Raw genomic sequence first — 27917 nt, 5'->3', positions numbered from 1 at the left:
TGTGTGTGGGCTTTCTGTAGTTGTGGCCAGTGGGGGCTACTCTTCGTTGTGGTGCGCAGGCTTCTCCCTGCAGTGGCTTCTCTTCTTGTGGAGCACAGGCCCTAGAGTGCGTGGGCTTTAGTAGCTGTGGCATATGGGCTCAGTAGTTGTGGCTCGCGGCCTCTAGAGCGCAGGCTCAGTAGTCGTGGCACATGGGTTAGTTGCTCTGCAGCATGTGGGATCTTGTGGACCAGGGCTCGAACCCGTGTCTCCTGCATTGGCAGGCGGATTCTTAACCACTGCGCCACCAGGGAGGTCCCTCCCCCATTATTAACATCTTGCATTAGTGTGCTATGTTAGTTACGATTAATGAACCAATATTGATACATTATTATTATCCATAGTTTTCATTAGGTTCACGCTTTGTGTTGGTCGGTTCTGTGGGTTATAACAAATGTATAATAACATGTACCCACCATTACAGTTTCATACAGAATAGTTTTACCACCGGAAAAAAATCCCATTTTACCTATTCATCCCTCCTCTTTTTCCTCCAGAATTCCTGACAAACACTGACCTTTTTACTGTCTCTATAGTTTGCCTTTTCCAAAATTTCATACAATTGGAATCATATAGTATGTAGCTTTTTAAAAAATAATTAATTAATTAATTTTTGGCTGTGTTGGATTTTCATTGCTGCACATTTCTCTAGTTGCGGAGAGTGGGGACTACTCTTCGTTGTGGTGTGTGGGCTTCTCATTGCAGTGGCTTCTCTTGTGGCAGAGCATGGGCTCCAGGCACAGGCTTCAGTAGTTGTGGCACGTGGGTTTAGCAGCTGTGGCTCACAGGCTCTAGAGCACAGGCTCAGTAGTTGTGGCACACGGGCTTAGTTAGTTGCTCTGCGGCGTGTGGGATCTTCATGGACCAGGCCTTGAACCCATGTCCCCTGCGTTGACAGGCAGATTCTTAACCACTGTGCCACCAGGGAAGTCTGTATGTAGGTTTTTTGTTTGTTTGTTTGTTTTTGGCTGCGTTGGGTCTTTGTTGCGACGCGCGGGCTTCTTATTGCACTGGCTTCTCTTGTTGCAGCGCTCGGGCTTCAGTGGTTGCGGCACGCGGGCTTAGTTGCTCTGTGGCATGTGGGATCTTTCTGGACCAGGGATCGAACCCGTGTCCCTTGCGTTGGCAGGCGGATTCCTAACCACTGCGCCACCAGGGAAGTCCCTGTAGCTTTGTTAAAGATTGGTTTCTTTTACTTAGTAATATGCATTTAAGGTTCCTCCATGTCTTATTGTGGCTTGATAGCTCCTGTCCTTTTTTTTGAATTTTTGAATTTTGTTTATTTTTTATACAGCAGGTTCTTATTAGTTATTTACTTTATACATATTAGTGTATATATGTCAATCCCAGTCTCCCAATTCATAACACCACCTCCCCCTCCCCCCGCCACTTTCCCCCGTTGGTGTCCATACGTTTGTTCTCTACATCTGTGTTTCTATTTCTGTCCTTCAAACCAGTTCATCTGTACCATTTTTCTAGGTTCCACATATACACATTAATAAATGATATTTGTTTTTATCTTTCTGACTTACTTCACTCTATGACAGTCTCTAGATTCATCCACATCTCTACAAATGACCCAATTTCATTCCTTTTTATGGCTGAGTAATATTCCATTGTATATATGTACCACATCTTCTTTATCCATTCGTCTGTCGATGGGCATTTAGGTTGCTTCCATGACCTGGCTATTGTAAATAGTGCTACAGTAAACATTGGAGTGCATGTGTCTCTTTGAATTATGTTTTTCTCTGGGTATATGCCCAGTAGTGGGATTGCTGGGTCATATGGTAATTCTATTTTTAGTTTTTTAAGGAACCTCCATACTGTTCTCCATAGTGCTGTATCAATTTACATTCCCACCAACAGTGCAAGAGGGTTACCTTTTCTCCACACCCTCTCCAATATTTGTTGTTTGTAGATTTTCTGATGATGCCCATTCTAACTGGTGTGAGGTGATACCTCATTGTAGTTTTGTTTTTTTTTTTTTGCCGTACGCTGGCCTCTCACTGTTGTGGCCTCTCCCGTTGTGGAGCACAGGCTCTGGACACACAGGCTCATCGGCCATGGCTCACTGGCCCAGCTGCTCCGCGGCATGTGGGATCTTCCCGGACCAGGGCACGAGCCCACGTCCCCTGCATCGGCAGGCGGACTCTCCACCACTGCGCCACCAGGGAAGCCCACCACTGCGCCACCAGGGAAGCCCCTCATTGTAGTTTTGATTTGCATTTCTCTAATATTGAGCAGCTTTTCATGTGCTTGCTCTCCATCTGTATGTCTTCTTTGGAAAAATGTCTATTTAGGTCTTCTGCCCATTTTTGGATTGGGTTGTTTGTTTTTTTAATATTGAGCTGCATGAGCTGTTTATATATTTTGGAGATTAAACCTGTGTCTGTTGATTTGTTTGCAAATATTTTCTCCCATTCTGAGGGTTGTCTTTTCATCTTGTTTGTAGTTTCCTTTGCTTTGCAAAAGCTTTTAAGTTTCATTAGGTCCCATTTGTTTATTTTTGTTTTTACTTCCATTACTCTAGGAGGTGGGTCAAAAAAGATCTTGCTGTGATTTGTGTCAAAGAGTGTTCTTCCTATGTTTTACTCTAAGAGTTTTATAGTGTCCAGTCTTACATTTAGGTCTCTAATCCATTTTGAGTTTATTTTTGTGTATGGTGTTAGGGCGTGTTCTAATTTCATTCTTTTACATATAGCTGTCCATTTTTCCCAGCACTGCTTATTGAAGAGACTGTCTTTTCTCCATTGTATATCCTTGCCTCCTTTGTCATAGATTAGTTGACCATAGGTGCATGGGTTTATCTCTGGGCTTTCTATCCTGTTCCATTGATCTGTATTTCTGTTTTTGTGCCAGTACCATATTGTCTTGTTTACTGTAGCTTTGTAGTATAGTCTGAAGTCAGGAAGTCTGATTCCTCCAGCTCCATTTTTTTCCCTCAAGACTGCTTTGGCTATTCGGAGTCTTTTGTTTCTCCATACAGATTTTAAGATTTTTTATTCTAGTTCTGCAAAAATGCCACTGGTAGTTCGATAGGGGTTGCATTGAATCTGTAGATTGCTTTGGGTAGTATAGTCATTTTCACAATATTGATTCTTCCAATCCAAAAACATGGTATATTTCTCCATCTGTTTGTGTCATCTTTGATTTCTTTCATCAGTGTCTTATAGTTTTCTGAGTACAGGTCTTTTACCTCCTTAGGTAGGTTTATTCCTAGGTATTTTATTCTTTTTGTTGCAGTGGTGAATAGGATTGTTTGCTTAATTTCTCTTTCTGATCCTTCGTTGTTAGTATATAGGAATGCCAGAGATTTCTGTGCATTGATTTTGTTTCCTGCAACTTTACCAAATTCATTGATTAGCTCTAGTAATTTTCTGGTGGCATCTTTAGGATTCTCTATGTATAGTATCATGTCATCTGCAAACAGTGACAGTTTTACTTTTTCTTTTCCAATTTGTATTCCTTTTATTTCTTTTTCATCTCTGATTGTCGTGGCTAGGACTTCCAAAACTGTTGAATAATAGTGGCGAGAGTTGACAACCTTGTCTTGGTCCTGGTCTTAGAGGAAATGCTTTCAGTTTTTCACCATTGAGAATGATGTTTGCTGTGGACTTGTCATGTATGGCCTTTATTATTTTGAGGTAGGTTCCCTCTATGCCCACTTTCTGGAGAGTTTTTATCATAAATGGGTGTTGAATTTTGTCAAAAGCCTTTTCTGCATCTACTGATATGATCATATGGTTTTTCCCCTTCAATTTGTTAATGTGGTGTATCACATTGATTGATTTGCGTATACTGAAGAATCCTTGCATCCCTGGGATAAATCCACTTGATCATGCTGTATGATCCTTTTAATGTGTTGTTGGATTCTGTTTGCTAGTATTTTTTTTCTTTTTTTTTTTTTGCGGTACGCAGGCCTCTCACTGTTGTGGCCTCTCCCGTTGCGGAGCACAGGCTCCAGACGCGCAGGCTCAGCGGCCATGGCTCATGGGCCCAGCCACTCTGTGGCATGTGGGATCTTTCCGCACCGGTGTATGATCCCGTGTCCCCTGCATCGTCAGGCGGACTCTCAACCACTGCGCCACCAGGGAAGCCCTTGCTAGTATTTTGTTGAGGATTTTTGCATCTATATTCATCAGTGATATTGGTCTGTAATTTTCTTTTTTTGTAGTATCTTTGTCTGGTTTTGGTACCAGGGTGATGGTGGCCTCATAGAATGAGTTTAGGAGTGTTCCTTCCTCTACAATTTTTTGGAAGACTTTGAGAAGGATGGGTGTTAGCTCTTCTCTAACTGTTTGATAGAATTCACCTGTGAAGACATCTGGTCCTGGACTTTGGTTTGTTGGAAGATTTTTAATCACAGTTTCAATTTCATTACTTGTGATTGGTCTGTTCATATTTTCTATTTCTTCCTCGTTCAGGCTTGGAAGTTTATACCTTTCTATGAATTTGTCCATTTCTTCCAGGTTGTCCATTTTATTGGCATAGAGTTGCTTGTAGTAGTCTCTTAGGATGCTTTGTATTTCTGTGGTGTCCGTTGTGACTTCTTTTTCATTTCTAATTTTATTGATTTGAGTCCTCTCCCTCTTTTTCTTGATGACTCTGGCTAAAGTTTTATCAATTTTTTTTTTATCTTCTCAAAGAACCAGCTTTTAGTTTTATTTATCTTTGCTATTGTTTTCTTTGTTTCTATTTCATTTATTTTGCTCTGATTTTTATGATTTCTTTCCTTCTACTAATTTTGGGTTTTGTTTCTTCTTTCTGTAGTTCCTTTAGGATTTGAGATTTTTCTTGTTTCTTGAGGTAGGCTTGTATTGCTATAAACTTACCTCTTAGAACTGCTTTTGCTGCATCCCATAGGTTTTGGATCATTGTGTTTTCATTGTAATTTGTCTCTAGGTATTTTCTGATTTGCTCTTTGATTTATTCAGTGATGTCTTGGTTATTTAGTAACATATTGTTTAGTCTCCATGTGTTTGTGTTTTTTACGTTTTTTTCCCTGTAATTGATTTCTAATCTCATAGCGCTGTGGTCAGAAAAGATGCTTAATATGATTCCAATTTTCTTAAATTTACCAAGGCCTGGTTTGTGATCCAAGATGTGATCTATCCTGGAGAATGTTCCATGTGCACTTTGAGAAGAAAGTGTAATCTGCTGTTTTTGGATGGAATGTCCAATAAATACCAGTTAAATCTGTCTGGTCTATCGTGTCATTTAAAGCTTGTGTTTCCTTATTTTCTGTTTGGATGATTTGTCCATTGGTGTAAGTGAGGTGTTAAGGTCCCCCACTATTATTGTGTGACTGTTGATTTTCTCTTTTATAGCTGTTAGCAGTTGCCTTATATGTTGAGGTGCTCCTGTGTTGGGTGCATATATATTTATAATTGTTATATCTTCTTCTTGGATTGATGACTTGATCATTATGTAGTCTCCCTCCTTATCTCTTGTAGCAGTCTTTATTTTAAAGTCTATTTTATCTGATATGAGTATTGCTACTCCAGCTTTCTTTTGATTTCCTTTTGCATGGAATATCTGTTTCCATCCCCTCGCTTTCAGTCTGTATGTGTCCCTAGGTCTGAAGTGGGTCTCTTGTAGACAGCATATATATGGGTCTTGTTTTTGTATCCATTCAGCGAGCCTGTGTCTTTTGGTTGGAGCATTTAATCCATTCACGTTTAAGGCAATTATCGATATGTATGTTCCTAGTACCATTTTCTTAATTGTTATGGGTTTGTTATTGTAGGTCTTTTCCTTCGCTTGTGTTTCCCACTTAGAGAAGTTCCTTTAGCATTTGTTGTAGAGCTGGTTTGGTGGTGCTGAATTCTCTTAGCTTTTGCTTGTCTGTAAAGCTTCTGATTTCTCCCTCGAATCTGAATGAGATCCTTGCTGGGTAGAGTAATGTTGGTTGTAGGTTCTTCCCTTTCATCACTTTAAATATATCGTGCCACTCCCTTCTGGCTTGTAGAGTTTTTGCTGAGAAATCAGCTGTTAACCTTATGGGAGTTCCCTTATGTTATTTGTCGTTTTTCCTTTGTTGCTTTCAGTAATTTTTCTTTGTCTTTAATTTTTGTTAGTTTGATCACTATGTGTCTCAGTGTGTTTCTCCTTGGGTTTCTCCTGCCTGGGACTCTCTGTGCTTCCTGGACTTGGGTGGCTATTTCCTTTCCCATGTTAGGGAAGTTTTCAACTATAATCTCTTCAGGTATTTCTCAGGTCCTTTCTCTCTCTCTTCTCCTTCTGGGACACTTATAATGCGAGTGTTGTTGCGTTTAATGTTGTCCCAGAGGTCTCTTAGGCTGTCTTCATTTCTTTTCATTCTTTTTTCTTTATTCTGTTCCAGCAGCAGTGAATTCCACCATTCTATCTTCCAGGTCGCTTATCCGTTCTTCTGCCTCAGTTATTCTGCTGTTGATTCCTTCTAGTGTATTTTTCTTTTCAGTGATTGCATTGTTCATCTCTCTTTGTTCTTTAATTCTTCTAGGTGTTTATTCTTTAATTCTTCTAGGTGTTTGTTAAACGTTTCTTGCATCTTCTCGATCTTTGCCTCCATTCGTTTTCCCGAGGTCCTGCATCATCTTCACTATAGTTATTCTGAATTCTTTTTCTGGAAGGTTGCCTATCTGCACTTCGTTTAGTTGTTTTTCTTGGGTTTTATCTTGTTCCTTCATCTGATACAAAGTCCTCTGCCTTTTCATCTTGTGTATCTTTCTGTGAATGGGATTTTCCTTCCACAGGCTGCAGAATTGTAGTTCCTTTTGCTTCTGCTGTCTACCCTCTGGTGGATGAGGCTATCTGTGAGGCTTGTGCAAGCTTCCTGTTGGGAGGGACTGGTGGGTAGAACTGGGTGTTGCTCTGGAGGGCAGAGCTCAGTAAAACTTTTATCTGCTTGTCTGCTGATGGGTGAGGCTGGGTTCCCTCCCTGTTGGTTGTTTGGCCTGAGGCGACCCAACACTGGAGCTTACCTGGCTCTTTGGTGTGGCTAATGGTGGACTCTAGAAGGGCTCACACCAAGGAGTACTTCCCAGAACTTCTGCTGCCAGTGTCCTTGTCCCCATGGTGAGCCACAGCCACCGCCTGCCTCTGCCTCCAATACTAGCAGGTAGGTCTGGTTCAGTCTTCTGTGGGGTCACTGCTCCTTCCCCTCTGTCCCGCTGCACACACTTCTTTCTGTGTGCCCTACAAGAGTGGAACCTATGTTTTCCCCAGTCCTGTCAAAATCCTGCAGTCAAATCCCACTAGCCTTCAAAGTCTGATTCTCTAGGAATTCCTCCTCCCGTTGCTGGAACCCCAGGTTGGGAAGCCAGACGTGGGGCTCAAAACCTTCACTCCAGTGGACTTCTGTGGACTTCTGTGGTATAAGTGTTCTCCAGTTTGTGAGTCTCCCACCCAGTAGTTATGGAATTTGATTTTATTGTGATTGTGCCCCTCCTACCATCTCATTACGGCTTCTCCTTTGTCTTTGGATGTGGAGTATCTTTTTTTGGTGAGTTCCAGTGTCTTCCTGTCGATGATTGTTCAGCAGTTAGTTGTGACTCCGGTGTTCTCTCAAGAGGGAGTGAGTGCATGTCCTTCTACTCCGCCATCTTGAACCAGTCTCCTAGCTTCTGTCCATTTATTGCTGAATAATTTTGTATTATATGGATGTAACAGTTTGTTTATCCCTTCAAATATAGAAGGACATCTTAGTTGCTTCCATTTTTTTGGGGGGGTGGCATGTGCAGGGTTTTGTGTGTACGTAAGCTTTCAGCTCCTTTGGGTAAAGAACAAGTGTGATTGCTGGGTTGTATGATAAGACTATGTTTAATTTTGTAGGAAACTGTGAAACTGTCTTTCAGAGTTGTTATGCCAATACGCATTCCCATCACCAATAAATGAGTGTTCCTGTTGCTCTGAGTACTTGCTAGAATTTGATATCGTCAGTTTTTTGTACTTGAGCCTTTCTAATAGGTGTTTTAATTTGTAATTTCCTAATGACATACAGTGTTGAACTGCCTTTTTTTTTTTTTTTCGTGGTATGCGGGCCTCTCACTGTTGTGGCCTCTCCCATCGCGGAGCACAGGCTCCGGATGCGCAGGCTCAGCGGCCATGGCTCACGGGCCTAGCCACTCCGCGGCATGTGGGATCCTCCAGGACCAGGGCACGAACCCGTGTCCCCTGCATCAGCAGAAGGATTCTCAACCACTGCGCCACCAGGGAAGCCCCTGAACTGCCTTTTTATATGCTTGTTTGCCATCTATGTATATTCTTTGGTGAGATGCCTTTTCAGATCTTTTTGCCCATTGTTAAATTGTTTCTTATTGTTGGGTTTTAAGTGTTCATTGTATATTTTGGATAGGAATCCTTTATCAGTTATATTTTTGGCAAATATTTTTTTCCAATCTGTGGCTTGTCTTTTTATTCTCTTAGCAGTGTCTTTAATAGTATGAAAGTTTTTAGTTTTAATAAAGTCCAGCTTTACAAGTTTTTCTTTCATTGAGCATGCTTTTGGTGTTGTATCTATAAACTCATTGCCAAACCCAAGGGCACATAGATTTTCTCCTATGCTATCTTTGAGAGTTTATATAGTTTTGCATTTTACACAGAGTTGTAAGATCCATTTGAGTTTTTGTAGAAGGTTTAAGGACTGTGTTTATATTCATATTATTGCACAAGGATGTCCAGTTGTTCTGTTTTTCTTTTAATTTTATTTATTTATTATTAATTTTTGGCTGCATTGTGTCTTTGTTGCTGCGCATGGGCTTTCTCGTTGTGGTGAGGGGGGGGCTACTCATTGTTGCAGTGCGTGGGCTTCTCATTGCGGTGGCTTCTCCTGTTGCTGAGCATGGGCTCTAGGCCTGTGGGGTCACTAGTTGCAGCTTGCGAGCTCTTGAGCACAGGCTCAGTAGTTGTGGTGCATGGGCTTAGTTACTCCACGGTATGTGGTATCTTCCCAGACCAGGGATCAAACCCGTGTCCCCTGCCAAAGGGGATTCTTAACCACTGCACCACCAGGGAAGTCCCTGTCCAGTTATTAAGATGTTTTCTATTCTAAAAATGTTAATATGGTATTTTTTAAACGACTTTACTTTTTAGAGCAGTTTTAGATTCACAGTAAAACTAAGAGTAAGGTACAGAGATTTCCCATATGTGTTCCCACACATGCATAGCCTCCCCCATTATCAATATCCCCTACCCAAGTGGTACATTTGTTATAATTGATGAACCTACATGGACAAATCATAATTTCCCAAAGTCTGTAGTTTAATTTAGGGTTCATTCTTTGTTCTGTACTTACTATGGGTTTGGAAAAATGTACAGTAACAATTATTCATCCTTTTAATATACAGAGTATTTTCTTTTTTTTTTTTTTGCATCTTTATTGGAGTATAATTGCTTTACAATGGTGTGTTAGTTTCTGCTTTATAACAAAGTGAATCAGTTATACATATACATATGTTCCCATATCTCTTCCCTCTTGGGTCTCCCTCCCTCCCACCCTCCCTATTCCACCCCTCTAGGTGGTCACAAAGCACCGAGTTGATCTCCCTGTGCTATGCGGCTGCTTCCCACTAGCTATCTATTTTACGTTTGGTAGTGTATATATGTCCATGCCACTCTCTCACTTTGTCACAGCTTACCCTTCCCCCTCCCCATATCCTCAAGTCCATTCTCTAGTAGGTCTGTGTCTTTATTCCTGTCTTACCCCTAGGTTCTTCATGAAGGTGGGCTTTCTATCCTGTTCCATTGATCTATATTTTTGTTTTTGTGCCAGTACCATACTGTCTTGATTACTATAGCTTTGTAGTATAGCCTGAAGTCAGGAAGCCTGATTCTTCCAGCTCCATTGTTCGTTCTCAAGATTGCTTTGGCTATTCGGAGTCTTTTGTGTTTCCATACAAATTGTGAAATTTTTTGTTCTAGTTCTGTGAAAAATGCCAGTGGTAGTTTGATAGGGATTGCATTGAGTCTGTAGATTGCTTTGGGTAGTAGAGTCATTTTCACAGTGTTGATTCTTCCAATCCAAGAACATGGTATATCTCTCCATCTATTTGTATCATCTTTAATTTCTTTCATCAGTGTCTTATAATTTTCTGCATACAGGTCTTTTGTCTCCTTAGGTAGGTTTATTCCTAGATATTTTATTCTTTTTGTTGCAATGGTAAATGGGAGTGTTTTCTTGATTTCACTTTCAGATTTTTCATCATTAGTGTATAGGAATGCCAGAGATTTCTGTGCGTTAATTTTGTATACTGCTACTTTACCAAATTCATTGATTAGCTCTAGTAGTTTTCTGGTAGCATCTTTAGAATTCTCTATGTATAGTATCATGTCATCTGCAAACAGTGACAACTTTACTTCTTCTTTTCCGATTTGGATTCCTTTTGTTTCCTTTTCTTCTCTGATTGCTGTGGCTAAAACTTCCAAAACTATGTTGAATAAGAGTGGTGAGAGTGGGCAACCTTGTCTTGTTCCTGATCTTAGTGGAAATGCTTTCAGTTTTTCACCATTGAGGATGATGTTGGCTGTGGGTTTGTCATATATGGACTTTATTATGTTGAGGAAAGTTCCCTCTATGCCTACTTTCTGCAGGGTTTTTATCATAAATGGGTGTTGAATTTTGTCAAAAGCTTTCTCTGCATCTATTGAGATGACCATATGGTTTTTCTCCTTCAATTTGTTAATATGGTGTATCATGTTGATTGATTTGCGTATATTGAAGAATCCTTGCATTCCTGGAATAAACCCCACCTGATCATGGTGTATGATCCTCTTAATGTGCTGTTGGATTCTGTTTGCTAGTATTTTGTTGAGGATTTTTGCATCTATGTTCATCGGTGATATTGGCCCGTTACAGAGTATTTTCAATGCCCTAAAAGTCCTCTGTGCTCTGCCAATTTATCCCTCCCTCACACCCCAACCCTTGAGTATTTTTTTCTTTTTTAGAAAATTAATGTATGAAATAATTCCTGGGGGTAGTTTTGAAAAGAGATTTTTCTAACTATGAGATGTAATTGGAAGCATTATTCAGAGTCTCAAGTTTCCCTTTCAAAAAGATTGATACTACGTCATTAGGTGTTAATTGGCAGGTGCTTTAATTCTTTGAGATATGTAATTGGGCATTAGGAAGTGTGAGCTAAATGTGGTACTGTTCACATGACAGTTGCAGGTGGTAAAGGGGCTTGATAGGAGATCTAAATTCAGGATTTCTGAACTGTTACTAAAGTTAAGATCCTTTGCCACTTACATTTTATAGTTGTGCAGGTTTCAGCTATACAGATTTCTTGGCTGCCATCTCCAGTATTTGCTTCTTCCTGTTACATTTGTTGAAGGCCATCCAGAAACTTGAGCTGGCAACGTTTGAGTAGGAAGAGATATCATGGGTACTGCTGTAGTTGCCTTATATTTCCAATTTGGATTCAGAGTGGAAGTATCTATTTTAAAAGCAATAAAATGCTGTCCTGAGGCACTGTTTATCACATAGCCTGAGTAGTAATTGTTAGAATCCTCTTTCAGTTGGCTTTTAAATTGTCCTGTCTGGATTTCTAGGACACCTTCTGTTTTCTAAACATGTTAACTTAATTGGTATTGTGACATCCAAATATTCCAGTCATCTTTAGTATGATGCAAAAATTGTTTAATAACTCCATGTTTGATGGATTTTGTTTGCTTTTTCACCTAGTTAAATAAAAACAGACATGAGGAATGATGTGTTTGTGTGAAAGCACTTAGGTTTTCCAAAGATAGCTGCTCTCCAAGTCAATCAATACGTAAGCTCGCTTTGTCTTTAATGGGATCCATTTGGTTAATGCTTATGTTTCTTGAGTTTCATAGATTATCGAATCATAAAGTAAAAGAAAACATGGAAATGGTCTAGTTAGACTTTTTCATTTTACAGCTGAGACTACTTAAGTGCAGAGAGACTAAGAGACTTGATCTAGATTGTATAGCTAATGAGTCACACTGGAACCCAGGTCTCCTGACATATATAATACACTAATTCGTTCTCTTTAGTTAATGAAGAAATAATGATTATATAAGACATAAAATTTCCGGGAAATTTAAGTAGACAATTAAACTTCTACAGTATTAGAATTCAGGTATTTAGTTGAAATCCTGGTTAATTTCTGAAGTGTTGAGTTAGTATTTCTTTAAATACCAGGTGTCACTGGATCTTTAGTTAAGAGCAAATTTGTTATTTTTCACATTCTAGATAGAAATCAGCCAATTCAAAAATAATGAAGATATTATAGCCTATATTTAGCAAGCACATATTTGGCTGTATTAAAATGAATCTTCTTTAAAAAATTTATTTATTTTTGGCTGCGTTGGGTCGTCATTGCTGCACATGGGCTTTCTGTAGTTGCGGGGGCTACTCTTCCTTGCCGTGCATGGGCTTCTCATTGTGGTGGCTTCTCTTGGCGTGGAACACAGGCTCTAGGCATGTGGGCTTCAGTAGTTGTGGCACACGGGTTCAGTAGTTGTGGCGCACAGGCTTAGTTGCTCCGTGGCATGTGGGATTTTCCCACACCAGGGATCAAACCCGTGTCCCCTGCATTGGCAAGTAGATTCTTTTTTTTTTTTTTTGTGGTACGCGGGCCTCTCACTGTTGTGGCCTCTCCCATTGCGGAGCACAGGCTCCGGATGCGCAGGCTCAGCGGCCATGGCTCACGGGCCTAGCCACTCCGCGGCATGTGGGATCTTCCCGGACCCGGGCACGAAGCCGTGTCCCCTGCATTGGCAGGTGGACTCTCAACCACTGCGCCACCAGGGAAGCCCGGCAGGTAGATTCTTAACCACTGTGCCACCAGAGAAGTCCCTAAAATGAATCTTAATGTATTTTTTCTTTGCACGGTGGAGATAATCTGTTAATTTTTAAAAATAAATTTATTTATATTTTATTTATTTGTATTTGGTTACGTTGGGTCTTCTTCGTAGCTGCGCGTGGGGGCTACTCTTTGTTGCAGTGCATGTGCTTCTCATTGCGGTGGCTTCTCTTGTTGCAGAGCACAGGCTCTAGGAGCATGGGCTTCAGTAATTGTGGCACGTGGGCTCAGTAGTTGTGGCGCACGGGCTTAGTTGCTCCGTGGCATGTGGGATCTTCCCAGACCAGGGCTTGAACACACGTTCCCTGCATTGGCAGGTGGATTCTTAACCACTACGCCACCAGGGAAGTCCCTAAAATGAATCTTAATGTATTTTTTCTTTGCACAGTGGAGGTAATCTGTTAATATTTAATGTCATAAAGGAACTATGGAATTCTGCTTCATGTGGTGGTATATTTATAAAACTAGAGTGGAGTGTTATATAGAACTGAAAGTACAGATTAATTTAATATGCATCTGGTGAATTCAGGGCTTGAAGGATGCACATCTGTTGAGAAAACAAATCATAGAACTATTCAGAGCTTCAGCATCTTTAAATATGTGTGCTTTGATTCTCTTTAACTGTTTTGAAACAGTCTTTAATGGATTTAGAAAAGGCTATTTGCTCTAAGGAAGCAACTCTGAAGCCATTATGATTCTATTAATCATTTTATTATTCTCCACAGCATTTTGATGCATTAGTATTTTTTTCCAATTTATTTATTGGGGAAGGAAGGAGTTAAATGACTCAGTAACAAAATGAGTTTGTTGCAGAGTATAAAAGAAGGAGTATAGTTTCCTGAATTGTATAGAGTAGAAATACTCAAAGCTTTGAATTCCAATTTGAATCCACAGTCAGTGAGGAAGTAAACACTGAGTTCCTACTGTGTATTATCACCATACTAGTATTGTAGTAATATAGAAATTAAAGATGTGATAATTGATCAAGTGTGAGAATGAATTTAAAATGAAAGAGAGTAACAGTTTGATATGTAACTAAGTGCAAACTTCATGATATAATCTGGTAACACTGTAGGAATTTAGGGGGAAGAAAATTTAGTGAGCGTTCATAATTCTGGTCAGAAGGAGATTGAAGGTCAAGTAGTGGATCTCAACTTTGCCTGCTTATTAGAATCACTTGGGGCAACTTGTCCCCAGGATCAGTTGAATCAGAATCTCAGGTGTGGGACATCCACAATTTTATTTGTTTTGTTTTGTTTGGGGGGTGGTGGGAAGGGGTGGCGTGCCACAGTTTGTGGGATCTTAGTTCCCTGGCCAGAGACTGAACCTGCGCCCTTGTCCTGACCACTGGACTGCCAGGGAATTCCCCCATCCATCGTTTTTAAAAGCTTTCCCAAGATGATTGTAATGTGCAGGCTTACAGGATGGTTATGATTTGGGCAAGCAAGAAAGTCTTTTGGGGCAGCAAAGTTAACTCAGGGAGGGAGAATTGGGCACAGCCTGTGAAACTAATGAAAGTCGTATGTACTGGTTAGGGAGTAGGAAGAACTAAGATTAAGGAGGCAGAAGGGGGTCATATTTTAAGCAGTACTTCTCACTTCTCAAAGTGTGGTTCCTCAACCAACAGCATCAGAATCACCTGGAAGTTTATTACAAAGCAAATTCTGAGGCTCTGCTCCAGACTTACTGAACTGGAAACTCTGGGGGTGGGTTCTAACAATGTGTTTTTAACAAGCAATCCAGATGATTCTGATGTACGCTAAAGTTTGAGAACAGCTGTTAACAGAGGATAATGAAAGGCAGAGAATGTTAGATTTGATGTCGTAATAAGTACAGACCCATTGAAGGTTTTTTTTTTTTACTTTTTTTTTTTCCGGTACGCGGGCCTCTCACTGTTGTGGCCTCTCCCGTTGCGGGGCACAGGCTCCGGACGCGCAGGCTCAGCGGCCATGGCTCACGGGCCCAGCCGCTCCGCGGCATGTGGGATCTTCCCGGACCGGGGCACGAACCCGCGTCCCCTGCATCGGCAGGCGGACTCTCAACCACTGCGCCACCAGGGAAGCCCCCATTGAAGGTTTTTTAAGCTGGGGAGTAACAGGATGTATTTGTATGTACAAGGTAAATCTGTTTATGATGTGCAGAATCCTTTGGACTACTGAAAGAGGAATGAAGGAAGCCAGTTGAGGAGGTGCAGACATAATCTAGTGGATATAATCTAGCAGCAGGGAGGGTCTGTTCTCGGGAAATATCATTGAAAACACAGAACAGTAATAATAGTGATGGCAGTTTGTTTAGTGTTTATATCATGGGAGTTTGCTAAATGCTTTGTATACATTATCTCATTCTCACAGCAAGCCACTGAGGTGTGGCTGTTATTCCCATTATACGGACAGGAAGTGAGGCAAAGAAAGGTTACCTCCAGCTTTCACACTGTTGATAAGTGGGAGACACAGATGTCAAGCTAAGTACTTCTACCTCAGAAGTCTCTTGAAGAAACAGCTCATAGTAACTAGAAACCAAGAGATAAGGAAGACTCAAAAGTTTCAGCCCTAGGTGACAGATAGCAAGGGGAAAGTGACTGTCAGAAGGGAAGTAGTGCTTACAGTGGGTACCAGGGCAAGTCATTTAGCCCATTTGAAACTATATTGTAAAAGTGACTGTGAGAAGTAATCAATGGAAATTTTTGTATTGTGCTCTTTAGGTAAAAAGTTTAAAGTAACTTGGGATAGCTGAGTTTCTGAGTTTTGTTTGGCCTTTTTGCTCATGGTGAGTGAGTTTAAAACCTCATCCATCTTTTTAAAAATATCCTTTAGATTTTAGAGTAGATAAGTCTTTAAGTCAATTATGCCTGAGAAGCTTTCTGTAATACCACTCTTCCCTCTCTAGAGAGATATTGTGATTTAGAAAAAGGTCAGGAACATCTTAAGACAGTTTAAGAACTATTTAAGTGCTATTTTGTTTTAGTTGGGAAGCAGTAAATAGTAAAATAACATGTTTGGGTAATTGTTTTCATAAGATGTTATCAGTTCTGTTCTATCACCCTCTTATTCATTGAGATAAAATTGACATAATATAAAATCAGCCACTTTAAAGCGCACAATTTGGTGGCATTTGCTACATTGACAGTATTGTGCAGCCATAACCTTTATCTAGTTTCAAAACATTTCATCATCCCCAAATGAAAAATCCCAAACCTGTTAAGCAGTTACTCCCCGTTCCTCTCTCTCCACAGCTCCTGGTAAACACTAATCTGCTTTCTATCTCTATGGATTTACCTATTTTGGGTATTTCATACAAATGGAATCATATAATATGTGACCTTTTGTGTCTGCTTCTTTCACTTAACATAACATTTTCTAGGCCCATCCATGTTGTAGCATGTATCAGCACTTCATTTCTTTTTATGGCTGGATGATATTCCATTGTATGGATATACCACATTTGTTTATTCATTCATCAGTTGATGGACATTTTTGGTGGTTTCTACCTTTTGGTTATTGTGAATAGTGCTCCTATGAAGGTTGAGATACAAGTTTTTGTATGAATACCTGCTTTCAGTCCTTTGGGATATGTACCTAGGAATGGAATTGCTGGATCATATGGTAATCCTACTTTTTATTTTTGGAGGAACCACCACCTGTTTTACAGTGACTGCACCATTTTACATTCTCACCAACAATGTCCAAGGGTTCTAATTTCTCTGTATCCTCCGAAATTTGTTATTTATTTATTTACTAGTTTATTTAGGCCTTGCTGCTCAGCTTGCAGGATCTTAGCTCCCCGACTAGGGATTGAACCTGGGGCCACATTGAACTGCCAGGGAATTCCCTATTTATTTATTTATTATTTTTTAATTTTCATTTTTTGGCTGTGCTGCAGCGTTCGGGGATCTTAGTTCCCTCACAGGGATTGAACCCATGCCCCCTACGGTGGAAGCATGGAGTTTTAACCACTGGACCACCAGGGAAGTCCCCCCTATTTATTTTTTAATTATAGCCATCCTAATGGGTATAAGTGATATCTCATTATGTTTTTTTAAAATAAATTTATTTATTTTTATTTTTGGCTGCGTTGCTGCACACGGGCTTTCTCTAGTTGCAGCGAGCGGGGGCTACTCTTTGTTGTGGTGCGTGGGCTTCTCACTGGGTGGCTTCTCCTGTTACAGATCACAGGCTGTAGGCGTGCACGCTTCAGTAGTTGTGGCACTTGGGCTCAGTAGTTGTGGCTCGTGGGCTCTAGAGCGCAGGCTCGGTAGTTGAGGCGCAGGGGCTTAATTGCTCTGTGGCATGTGGGATCTTCCCAGACTAGGGCTCGAACCCATGTCCCCTGCATTGGCAGATGGATGCTTAACCACTGAGCCACCAGGGAAGCCCTCTCATGATTTTGATTTGCATTTCCTTAATGGCTAATGATGTTGAGTGTATTTTCTAGTGCCTATTGGACATTTGTGTATCTTTTTTGGTGAAATGTCTATACAAGTCCTTTGCCAATTTTTTTTTTTTGTAGAGAGTTTCCATTTTATTTGTTTATGATTGGTCAGATTTTACATTTTAAGTAATTATTCATTACTTAAGTTATTCATTAAATAATTATTCATTAAATGGAACTCTCCTCCTCAATCTGTCATATTTCCTAAGTGATTAGTGCACAGATTCACATAATAGTTCCTTCTCTGCCTTTCCTTGCTTTAAAGAAAAATTGTAGTAAAATATGTGTAACATGAATTTCCCCATTTTAACCATTCTTAAGAGTACAGTTCTATGACATTAAGTACATTCACAATGTTGTGCAACCATCACCACTATCTCCAAACTTTTTTATTTTCCTTAACTGAAACGATGTTGAACACGTTTGAAACATCCGTTCAGGTCCTTGCTTTTACTTCTTTTGGGTACATATCCAGAAGTGGAATTGCTGGATCCAATGGTAATTGTATGTTTAGCTCTTTTTCCTTTTTAAAATTTATTTGGCTGCATTGGGTCTTAGTTGTGGCATGCGGGATCTTCGTTGTGGCATGCAGGATCTTTCATTGTGGTATGCAGGCTTCTCTAGTTGTAGCGCGCGGGCTTGTCTCTAGTTGTGGCCCGTGGGCTCCAGAGCTCGTAGGCTCAGTGGTTGGGGCACGAGGGCTCTCTAGTTGTGGTGTGTGGGCTCTAGGGCACTGGGCTCAGTTGGCATGTGAGGTCTTAGTTCCTTGACCAGGGATTGAACACAAGTCCCCTGCATTGGAAGGTAGATTCTTAACTACTGGACCACCAAGGAAGTCCCTATGTTTAGTTCTTTTGAGGAATCTACCTACTGTTTTCTACAACTGCTGAGGTTTTTCTCTTTTTTTGGCTGTGCCATGCCGCTTGCAGGATCTTAGTTCCCTGACCAGGGATCGAACCCATGCCCTAGGCAGTGAAAGTGCAGAGTACTAACCACTGGACCACCAGGGAATTCCCTGAGTTGTTTTAAATACATTCCTATAAGCAGTGCATAAGCAGGATTCCAGTTTCTCCACACCCTCACCAACACTTATTTTCCAGTGTTTGATTATAGCCATGCTGGTAGGTGTGATGAGGTGTCTTGTGGTTTTTGATTTGCATTTTCCCAATGGCCAGTGATGTTAAACATCTTTTCATGTGCTTATTAGCCATTTGTATATCTTCTAAGAGTTATATAGTTTTAGCTCTTATATTTAGGTCTTATATTAGGAAGTGTGACAATTACATTCTCACCAGCAACTTTCAAGCATTCTAATTTCTCTACATCTTCACCAAAATTTGTTATAGTGTGTCTGTGTGTGTGTAATTATAGCCATCCTAGTGGGTATAAGTGGTATCTTGTTTTGTTTTTCAAGGTTTTCCAAGATTGGATTTTGGCTATTTGTTGTCCCTTGCAATTGCATATTAATTAAAAAATTTTAGTGGTTACTCTGTGGTTTGCTATAACTAATCTAAGCCTACTTCCAAATAACACTGTACTGTTTCGTGGTTTATGCAGGTACCTCGTAACAGGATATTCAATTCCTCCCTCCTTTCCCTTAAAACATTTCTGTGATACATTCACTTATCCATAAAGTGTAATCACTTAATACATTGTTACTATTATTATTTTGAACCTATACTTATCTATTAGATCAATTAAGAAAAAGAATTTTTGTTTTACCTTCATTTATTCCTCTCTAGTGCTCTTTATGTAGTTTTTGACCTGTGTCATCTTTCTTCTCTCTGAAGAACTTCTTTAGACATTTCTTGCAAGGCACATGTGCTGACGATAAATTCCCTGTTTTTGTTTGTCTGACAAATTCTTTACTTCTCCTCTACTGAAAGATAATTTTATTGGATCCAGAATTCTAGGTTTTTTTTTAATACTTTAAATATTTCATCCTCTCCTTGCTTATAGAATTTATGAAAAAGAAATAATGTCTCCGACAACGGGCTTATACTCCTGGGCTTTTGCTTCCAGTAAGTTGGGATTTTCCCTGTCCTCCTCTCTCTCCAGTTTTCAGGGCAGTGATTTACCCTGTGATCTCAATTCTCTGATGGAGCTAAGAAGAGTTTTTGTTGTTCGGTTTTCTTGTGAGGACAGGAACAGTGACTTCCTTGCTCTTTACATGTCAGAGCAGAAAATGGTAATCTCTTTATGAATTTTAGGAACAGGTTTTCCTTTTCTGCAAAAATGGCCACTGGAATTTTTTTTTAACGTCTTTATTGGATTATAATTGTTTTACAACGTTGTGTTAGTTTTACTGTACAAGGAAGTGAATCAGCTATATGTATACATATATCCCCTCCCTCTTGAGACTCCCTCTCACCCTCCCAATGGCCAATGGAATTTTGACATGGATTGTATTGAATCTGTAGGTTGCTTTGAGTTGTAATCCTATCTTAACAATATTAAGTCTCCTAACCCTTGAGCAGTGGGATATCTTTTTATTTGTTTTGGTCTTCTTTAATTTCTTTCAGCAATTTTTTCCAGTTTTCAGTGTATAATTCTTATACCTCCTTAGATAAATTTATTCCTAAGTATATTTTTTGATGTTATTATAAATGGAATTGTTTTCTTAATTTCACTTTCAGATTGTTCATTGTGTGTAAGAATACAACTGATTTTTGTGCTGAATTTATTAACTCTAATAATTTGTGTGTGTCTATTCTTTTGGTTTTCCATATATAGGATAATATCATCTGTGAATAGAGATAATTTTATTCTTTCCAATTTGGATGCTTTTTTTTTTTTTTTTTTGCCTAACTGCTTTGGCTAGAACTTCCAGTACAGTGTTGAATGGAAGTGTCAAACAACAGCATCTTCGTCTTGTTCCTGTTCTCAGGGGGGGAAAGCTTTCAGTCTTTCACCATTGAGTTTGTTAACTGTGGGTTCTCAATAAAAGTCATTTTATCACGATGAAGGATTTCTCTTCTTTTTTTTTGGTTGCTTTGGGTCTTAGTGGTGGCGCGCGGGATCTTCATTGCATGCGCAGGATCTTGGTTGTGGCGCTCGGGCTTCTCTAGTTGTGACGCTTCTCTCCAGCTGTGGCACGCGGGCTCCAGAGCACGCAGGCTCAGTAACTGCAATGTGCGGGCTTAGTTGAGCTTAGTTGCCCCGCGGCATGTGGGATCTCAGTTCCCTGACCAGGGATCGAACTCGCGTCCCCTACATTGGAGGCGGATTCTTAGCCACTGGACCACCAGGGAAGTCCCGAGGATTTCTTTTCTATTCCTAGTTTGAATATTTTTTTATCATGGTAGAGTGTTGGATTTTGTCAAATGCTTTTTTTTGCATCAATAGAGATGATCATACGGTTTTTCTCCTTCATTCTATTAATGTGGTGTATTATATTGATAGGTCTTCATTATTGACCCACCTGGGGTAAATCTCAGTTTCTCATAATGTGTAATCCTCTTAATATGCTGTTGGATTAGATTTGCTAGTATTTTGTTGAGGACTTTTGCATCTGTATTTGTAAGGGATATTGGTTTATAATTTTCTTGAATGTTTTTACCTGGTTTTGGTATTGAGGTAATGCTGGCATCACACAGTGAGTTAGGGAGGGTTCTGTCCTATTCTGGATTTTGGGAGAGTTTGGGAAGGATTGATGATTATTCTTTAAATGTTTGGTAGAATTTACCAGTGAAGCCATGTGGTCCTGGGCTTTTCTTCTGGGGGAAGTGTTTTGTTTGTTTTTTTTCTTACGTGCCGTGCCACGCAGCTTGTGGGATCTTAGTTCCCAGACCAGGGGCTGAACCCGGGCCCTCAGCAGTGAAAGCACAGAGTCTTAATCACTGGACCTCCAGGAAATTCCCTGGTGGAAGTTGATTGTTGATTCAGTTTCTTGCTGCAGATTTTCCTTTTCTTCTGGAGTCAGTTTTGGTACCTTGTCTGTTTATAGGACCATGTACACTTCATCTAGGTTATCTTACTTTTTGGTGTATAGTTGTTTATAGTATTCACTTATAATCCTTTTCATTTTTAAGGTCCATAGAATTGTCCCCAGTTTCATCTCTGGATTTTTTTAGTAGTTTGAGTCTTTTCTTTCTTTTTTTTTCTTAGTTTAGCTAAAGGTTTTTAAATTTTGTTCATATTTTCAAAGAATCAGCTTCTGGTTTTGTTGATTCTATCTTTTTTTTTAAATTCTCTTTTATCTCCAGTTTAGTCTTTATTATTTCATTGCATCTGTTTGCTTTGGATTTAGCTTGCTCTTCTTTTTCTGCTTCTTTAAGGTGTACACTTAGGATACCGATTTGGGGTCTTTCTTGTTTAATGTACGCATTTATACCTATAAATTTACTTCTTAGCACTGCTTTCTGTATATCACGTAAGTTTCGGTGTGTTGTGTTTTCATTTTAATTTGTCTCAAGGCATTTTCTAATTTCCATTGTGATTTTTTCTTTGAACCATTGGTTGTTTAAGAGTATGTTGTTTAAGTACGGAGATTCCTTATAAAACTAAAAATAGAGCTACCATATGATGCTGCAATCCCACTCCTGGGCATATATCTGTAGAAAACCATAATTTGAAAAGATGCATGCACCCTAATGTTCACTGCAGCATTATTTACTGTAGCCAAAACATGGAAGCCACCTAAATGTCTATCAACATATGAATGGATAAAGAAGATTTGGTGTATATATATAAAAAACATATATTATATATATATATTATATATATATATATACACTCATGCAATGGAATATTAGTCAGCCATTTGCAAGAATGAAATAATTCCGTTTGCAGCAACATGGATGGACCTAGAGATTATCATACTAAGTGCATAAGCCAGACAGAGAAAGACAAATATCCTATGATAATCACTTATATGTGGACTCTTAAAAAAAAATACAAATGGACTTATATACATAACAGAAATACCCACAGACATAGAAAACAAACTTATGGTTACCAAAAGGGAAAGGGGGAGAGGGATAAATTAGGAGTTTGGGATTAACATATAAGCACTACTATATATAATATAGATAACCAACAAGGACCTACTGTATAGCACAGAGAACTATACTCAGTATTTTGTAATAACTTATGAGGGAAAAGAATCTGAAAAAGTATATATATATACAGATATATAACTGAATCACTTCGCTATACATCGGAAACTAACACAACATTGTAAATCAAATGTACTTCAATAAGAAAATTAAATTAAATTTTAAAAAAAGAAAGAGTATGTTGTTCACTTTTTACATATTTGTGAATTTTCTAGTTTTTCTTCTGTTAATATCTACTTTCATTCTGTTATCATAAAAAATACTTCGTATGATTTCAGTCTTTTAAAATTTATGGGGACTTCCCTGGTGGTCCAGTGGTAAAGAATTCGCCTTACCATGCAGGGGACATGGGTTCGATCCTTGGTCAGGGAACTAAGATCCCACATGCCGTGGCACAACTAAGCCCATGCACCACAACTACTGAGCTCACATGTCTCAACTAGAGAGCCTGCATGCCACAAACTACAAGCCCACGCCCTCTGGAGCCTGCGCGCCACAACTAGAGAACAGAAAGCCCGCATGCCACGACCAAGAGCCCACGCACCACAATGAAAGATCCCACGTACCTCAATGAAGATCCCGCGTGCTGCAACTGAGACCCAATGCAGCCAAAAATAAATAAGCAAATAATAAATAAATCTTTAAATAAAATAAAATTTATGGAGACTTGTGGCCTAACATCTCTCCTGGAGAATGTTCCATGTACACTTGAGAAAAATACGTATTCCGCTGTTTGTTCAGTGGGATGTTCTGTATATGTCTGTTAGGACTAGTTGGTTTATACTGCTGTGCAAATACTCTGTTTCCTTATTGATCTGTTGTCTGCTTGTTTTTTCATTATTGAAAGTGAAGTTTTGAACTCTGTTTTGTAAAAGTATCAATTTCTCTCTCCAGTTCTAACAGGTTTTGCTTCATATTATTTTGTGACTTTGTTATTAGGTGTGTTTATGTTTGTAATTGCTATGTCATCTTGATGGATTGACCCTTTTGTCATTGTAACAATTTGTCTTTTGTAACACTTTTGTCTTAAACTCTTATTTTGTGTGATGTTAGTATAGCCACCCTATTCCTCTTTTGGGTACTATTTGCGTGGACTGCCTTTTTTCATCCTTTTACTTTTAAGCTATTGTATCTTTTTGATATAAATTAAGTGTGTAGATAGCATTTAGTTGGATTGGTTTTAATCTATTATACCAGTCTCTGCTATTTAATTGGAGAATTTAATTCATTTACATTTAAAGTAACTTATAAGTTGGGACTTGGTTCTGCTATTTACCTATTTGTTTTCTATTTGTCTTATATCTTTTTTGTTTCTCAGTTCCTTCATCACTGCCTTCTTTTGTGATTACAGTCATCCCTCAGTGTCTGCAGGTGATTGGTTCTAGGACCTGCCTTTGATTTACCAAAATCAGCGGATGCTCAAGTCCTTCAGTCAGACCTCCATATCCGCAGTTCTGCATCTGCAGATTCAACCAGCCATGGATTGTATAGTACTGTGTGTATGTGGTGAAAAAAAATCCATGTATAAGTGGACCTGTGCAGTTCAAACCTGTGTTTAAGGGTCAACTGTAGTTGATTTTGTCTAGTGTACTGTTGTTTTCTCTTCTTGTTTCTTTTTCTGTATATTTTGAAGTTATTTTCTTCGTGTTACTCTGGGGATTACAATTAACATCTTAACGTGATGCCAATCAAGTTTTAACTAATAGCAGCCTAGTTTTAGTAGTATACAAAAACTTTGCTCCTATACAGCTCTGTTCTCCCTGCACCCTATTTTGTTATTGTTAGTGTATCTTTATACCTTGTGTTCCTATTAACATAGATGTTTAGTTTTTTTTTTTTTTTTTGGGGGGTACGCGGGCCTCTCACCGTTGTGGCCTCTCCCGTTGTGGAGCACAGGCTCTGGACGCGTAGGCTCAGTGGCCATGGCTCACGGGCCCAGCAGCTCTGCGGCATGTGGGATCTTCCTAGACTGGGGCACGAACCCGTGTCCCCTGCATCGGCAGGCTGACTCTCAACCACTGCACCACCAGGGAAACCGTAGTTTTAAACATATAGTTATTATGCTTTCTTATTTGAAATCAGGTAAGCCAGAAAAAGAGGAGGTACAAGTTATTAATGCAACAATACTGGCTTGTATATGTACTTATGTAGCTATCTTTACTCTTTTATTTTTTAATTATTTTATTTATTTTTGGATGCATTGGGTCTTCGTTGTCACACGCAAACTTTCTCTAGTTGCAGTGAGTGGGAGCTACTCTTCGTTGCAGTACACAGGCTTCTCATTGTGGTGCCTTCTCTTCTTGCAGAGTATGGGTTCTAGGCGCGCAGGCTTCAGTAGTTGTGGGTCACGGGCTCCAGAGTGCAGGCTGAGTAGTTGTGGTGCACGGGCTTAGTTGCTCCGTGGCATGTGACATCTTCCTGGATCAGGGATTGAACCCATGTCCCCTGCATTGGCAGGCAGATTCTTAACCACCACGCCACCAGGGAAGTCCTAGCTATCTTTACTCTTGTTCTTTATTTCTTTGTGTGACTTTGAATTACTATCCGGTGTCCTCTAATTTCAATCTTAAGAACTCTCTTTCAGAGTCTTTATAGAGCAGGTGTACTAGTCACAAACACCCTCAGGTTTTGTTTATCTGGGAATGTCTTAGTTTTTCTTTCATTTTTGAAGAAAAATTTTGCTGCATGTAGAATTCTTGGTTGAGAAATTGGCTGTTAATCTTATGTAGGATCACTTGTAGGTGATAAGTCCCTTCTGTCTTGCTGCTTTCAGGGTTCTTTGTGTCTCATTAGATTGACTATAATGTGTCCTGGTGTTGATCTCTTTTAGTTCGTGCTGTTTGGAGTTAGTTGAGCTGCTTGGACGTGAAGATTCATGTTCATAAACTTTGGGAAGTTTGTAGCCATTATTTCTTCAAATATAATTTCTCTTTCTCTCCTCTCCCTCTGAGACTCCCATTATCCATTATGGTGGTATGCTGGATGGTGTTCTGCAGATTCCTTAGGCTCTGTTCATTTTTCTTCACTCATTTCCTGTTCCTCAGACTGAAAAATTTGAATTCAGTTACCTTCAGGTTTGTTGATTCCTTGTTTTTTCGTGCTCAAATCTGATGTTGAACCCATTTAGTTAACTTTTTTTTTTCGCGGCATGCGGGCCTCTCACTGCCGTGGCCTCTCCCGCCGCGGAGCACAGGCCCCGGAGTCGCAGGCCCAGTGGCCATGGCCCACGGGCTCAGCCGCTCCGCGGCATGTGGGATCCCCCCAGACCGAGGCACAAACCCGTGTCCCCCGCACCGGCAGGTGAACTCCCAACCACTGCGCCACCAGGGAAGCCCCTTTTTTTTTTTTAATCTATTTTTGGCTGCGTTGGGTCTTCATTGCTGTGCGTGGGCTTTCTCTAGTTGCAGAGAGCAGGGGTTACTCTTCATTGTGGTGCAGGGGCTTCTCATTGTGGTGGCTTCTCTTGTTGCGGAGCATGGGCTCTATAGTTATTTTTTTTATTTTTTATTTTTTGTGGTACACGGGCCTCTCACTGTTGTGGCCTCTCCTGTTGCAGAGCACAGGCTCCGGATGCGCAGGCTCAGCGGCCATGGGTCACGGGCCCAGCCGCTCCGCGGCATGTGGGATCTTCCTGGACTGCGGCACGAACCAGTGTCCCCTGCATCGGCAGGCGGACTCTCAACCACTGCGCCACCAGGGAAGCCCTATAGTTAATTTTTAATTTCAGTTACTATATTATTTAGCTCCAGAAGTTCAATTTAATTTCTTCTTTTGCTTTAATCTTTTATTGAAGTACAGTTGATTTACAATGTTGTGTTAATTTCTGCTGTACAGCAAAGTGATTCAGTTATACATATGTATATGTTCTTTTGTTTTTTTGATAGATCTTTACTGGAGTATAATTGCTTCACAATACTGTGTTAGTTTCTGTTGTACACCAAAGTGAATCAGCCCTATGAATACATATATCCCCATATGCCCTCCCTCTGGAGCCTCCCTCCCATCCTTCCTGTCCCACCTCTCTAGGTCATCACAAAGCACCAAGCTGATCTCCCTGTGCTATGCTGCTGCTTCCCACTAGCTAACTATTTTACATTCAGTAGTGTATATATGTCAATGCTACTCTCACTTCACTCCAGCTTCCCCCTCCCACCCCATGTCCTCTAGTCCATTCTCTATGTCTACATCTTTATTCCTGCCCTGCAGCTAGGTTCATCAGTACCATTTTTTTTTAAGATTCCATATATGTGCATTCGCATACGGTATTTGTTTTTCTCTTTCTGACTTACTTCACTCTGTATGACAGACTCTAGGTCCATCCACCTCACTACAAATAACTCAATTTCATTTTTTTATGGCTGAGTAATATTCCATTGTATATATGTGCCACATCTTCTTTACCCATTCATCTGTTGATGGACATTTAGGTTGGTTCCATGTCCTGGCTACTGTAAATAGTGCTGCAATGAACATTGTGGTACATGACTCATTTTGAATTATGGTTTTCTCAGGGTACATGCCCAGTAGTGGGATTGCTGGGTCATATGATAGTTCTATTTTTAGTTTTTTAAGGAACTGCCATACTGTTTTCCATAGTGGTTGTGTTAATTTACATTCCCACCAACAGTGCAGAAGGGTTCACTTTTCACCACACCCTTTCCAGCATTTATTGTTTCTAGATTTTTTGATAGTGGCCATCCTGATTGGCATGAGGTGATACCTCATTGTAGTTTTGAGTTGCTTTTCTCTAATAATTAGTGATGTTGAACATCTTTACATGATGTGCCTCTTGGCCATCCATATGTCTTCCTTGGTGAAATGTCTGTTTAGGTCTTCTGCCCATTTTTTAACTGGATTGTTTGTTTTGTTGATATTGACCTCCATGAGCTGTTTGTATATTTTGGAGATTAATCCTTTGTTGTTTCATTTGCAAGTATTTTCTCCCATTTTGAGGGTTGTCTTTTTGTCTCGTTTATGAGTTCTTTTGCTGTGCAAAAGCTTTTAAGTTTAATTAAGTCTCAGTTGTTTATTTTTGTTTTTATTTCCATTACTCTGGGAGGTGGGTCAAAAAGATCTTGCTGTGGTTTATGTCAAAGAGTAGTTTTCCTCTAAGAGTTTTATAGTGTCTGGTCTTACATTTAGGTCTTTAATCCATTTAGAGTTTATTTTTGTGTATGGTGTTATGTAGTGTTCTAATTTCATTCTTTTACATGTAGCTGTCCACTTTTCCCAGCACCACTTATTGAAGAAGCTGTTTGTTCTCCACTGTATGTCTTGCCTCTTTTGTCATAAATTAGGTGCCCATATGTGTGTGGGTTTTTCTCTGGGCATTCTATCCTGTACCATTGATCTATATTTCTGTTTTTGTGCCACTACCATACTGTCTTGATTACTGTGGTATAGTTTGAAGTCAGGGAGCCTGATTCCTCCAACTCTGCTTTTCTTTCTCAAGGTTGCTTTGGCTATTCGGGGTCTTTTGTGTTTCCATATGAATTGTAAAATTTTTTGTTCTAATTCTGTGAAGAATGCCATTGGTACTTTGATAGGGATTGCATTGAATCTGTAGATTTCTTTGGGTAGTGCA

The 27917-nt window shown here is 39.8% G+C and overlaps 1 protein-coding gene across 9 annotated transcripts in view; it reads left to right on the top strand.

Moving 5' to 3' along the window:
- Positions 1-27917, top strand: part of CSNK1G1 (casein kinase 1 gamma 1) — a 147227-nt gene that overhangs the window by 6289 nt on the left and 113021 nt on the right. Inside the window, exon 3 of one of the 9 annotated variants that reach the window (XM_060151609.1) lies at positions 23685-23704. The exons of the other annotated variants lie outside the window; for them this stretch is intronic. The gene's annotated coding sequence lies outside the window, so the exon portion shown is untranslated. The remainder of the gene's footprint in view (positions 1-23684; positions 23705-27917) is intronic. 9 annotated transcript variants of the gene reach the window in all.

This window comes from Lagenorhynchus albirostris, chromosome 1 (assembly GCF_949774975.1).
Source record: "Lagenorhynchus albirostris chromosome 1, mLagAlb1.1, whole genome shotgun sequence".
NCBI lineage: Eukaryota > Metazoa > Chordata > Mammalia > Artiodactyla > Delphinidae > Lagenorhynchus > Lagenorhynchus albirostris.
This window is presented reverse-complemented; position numbering and strand designations above follow the sequence as displayed.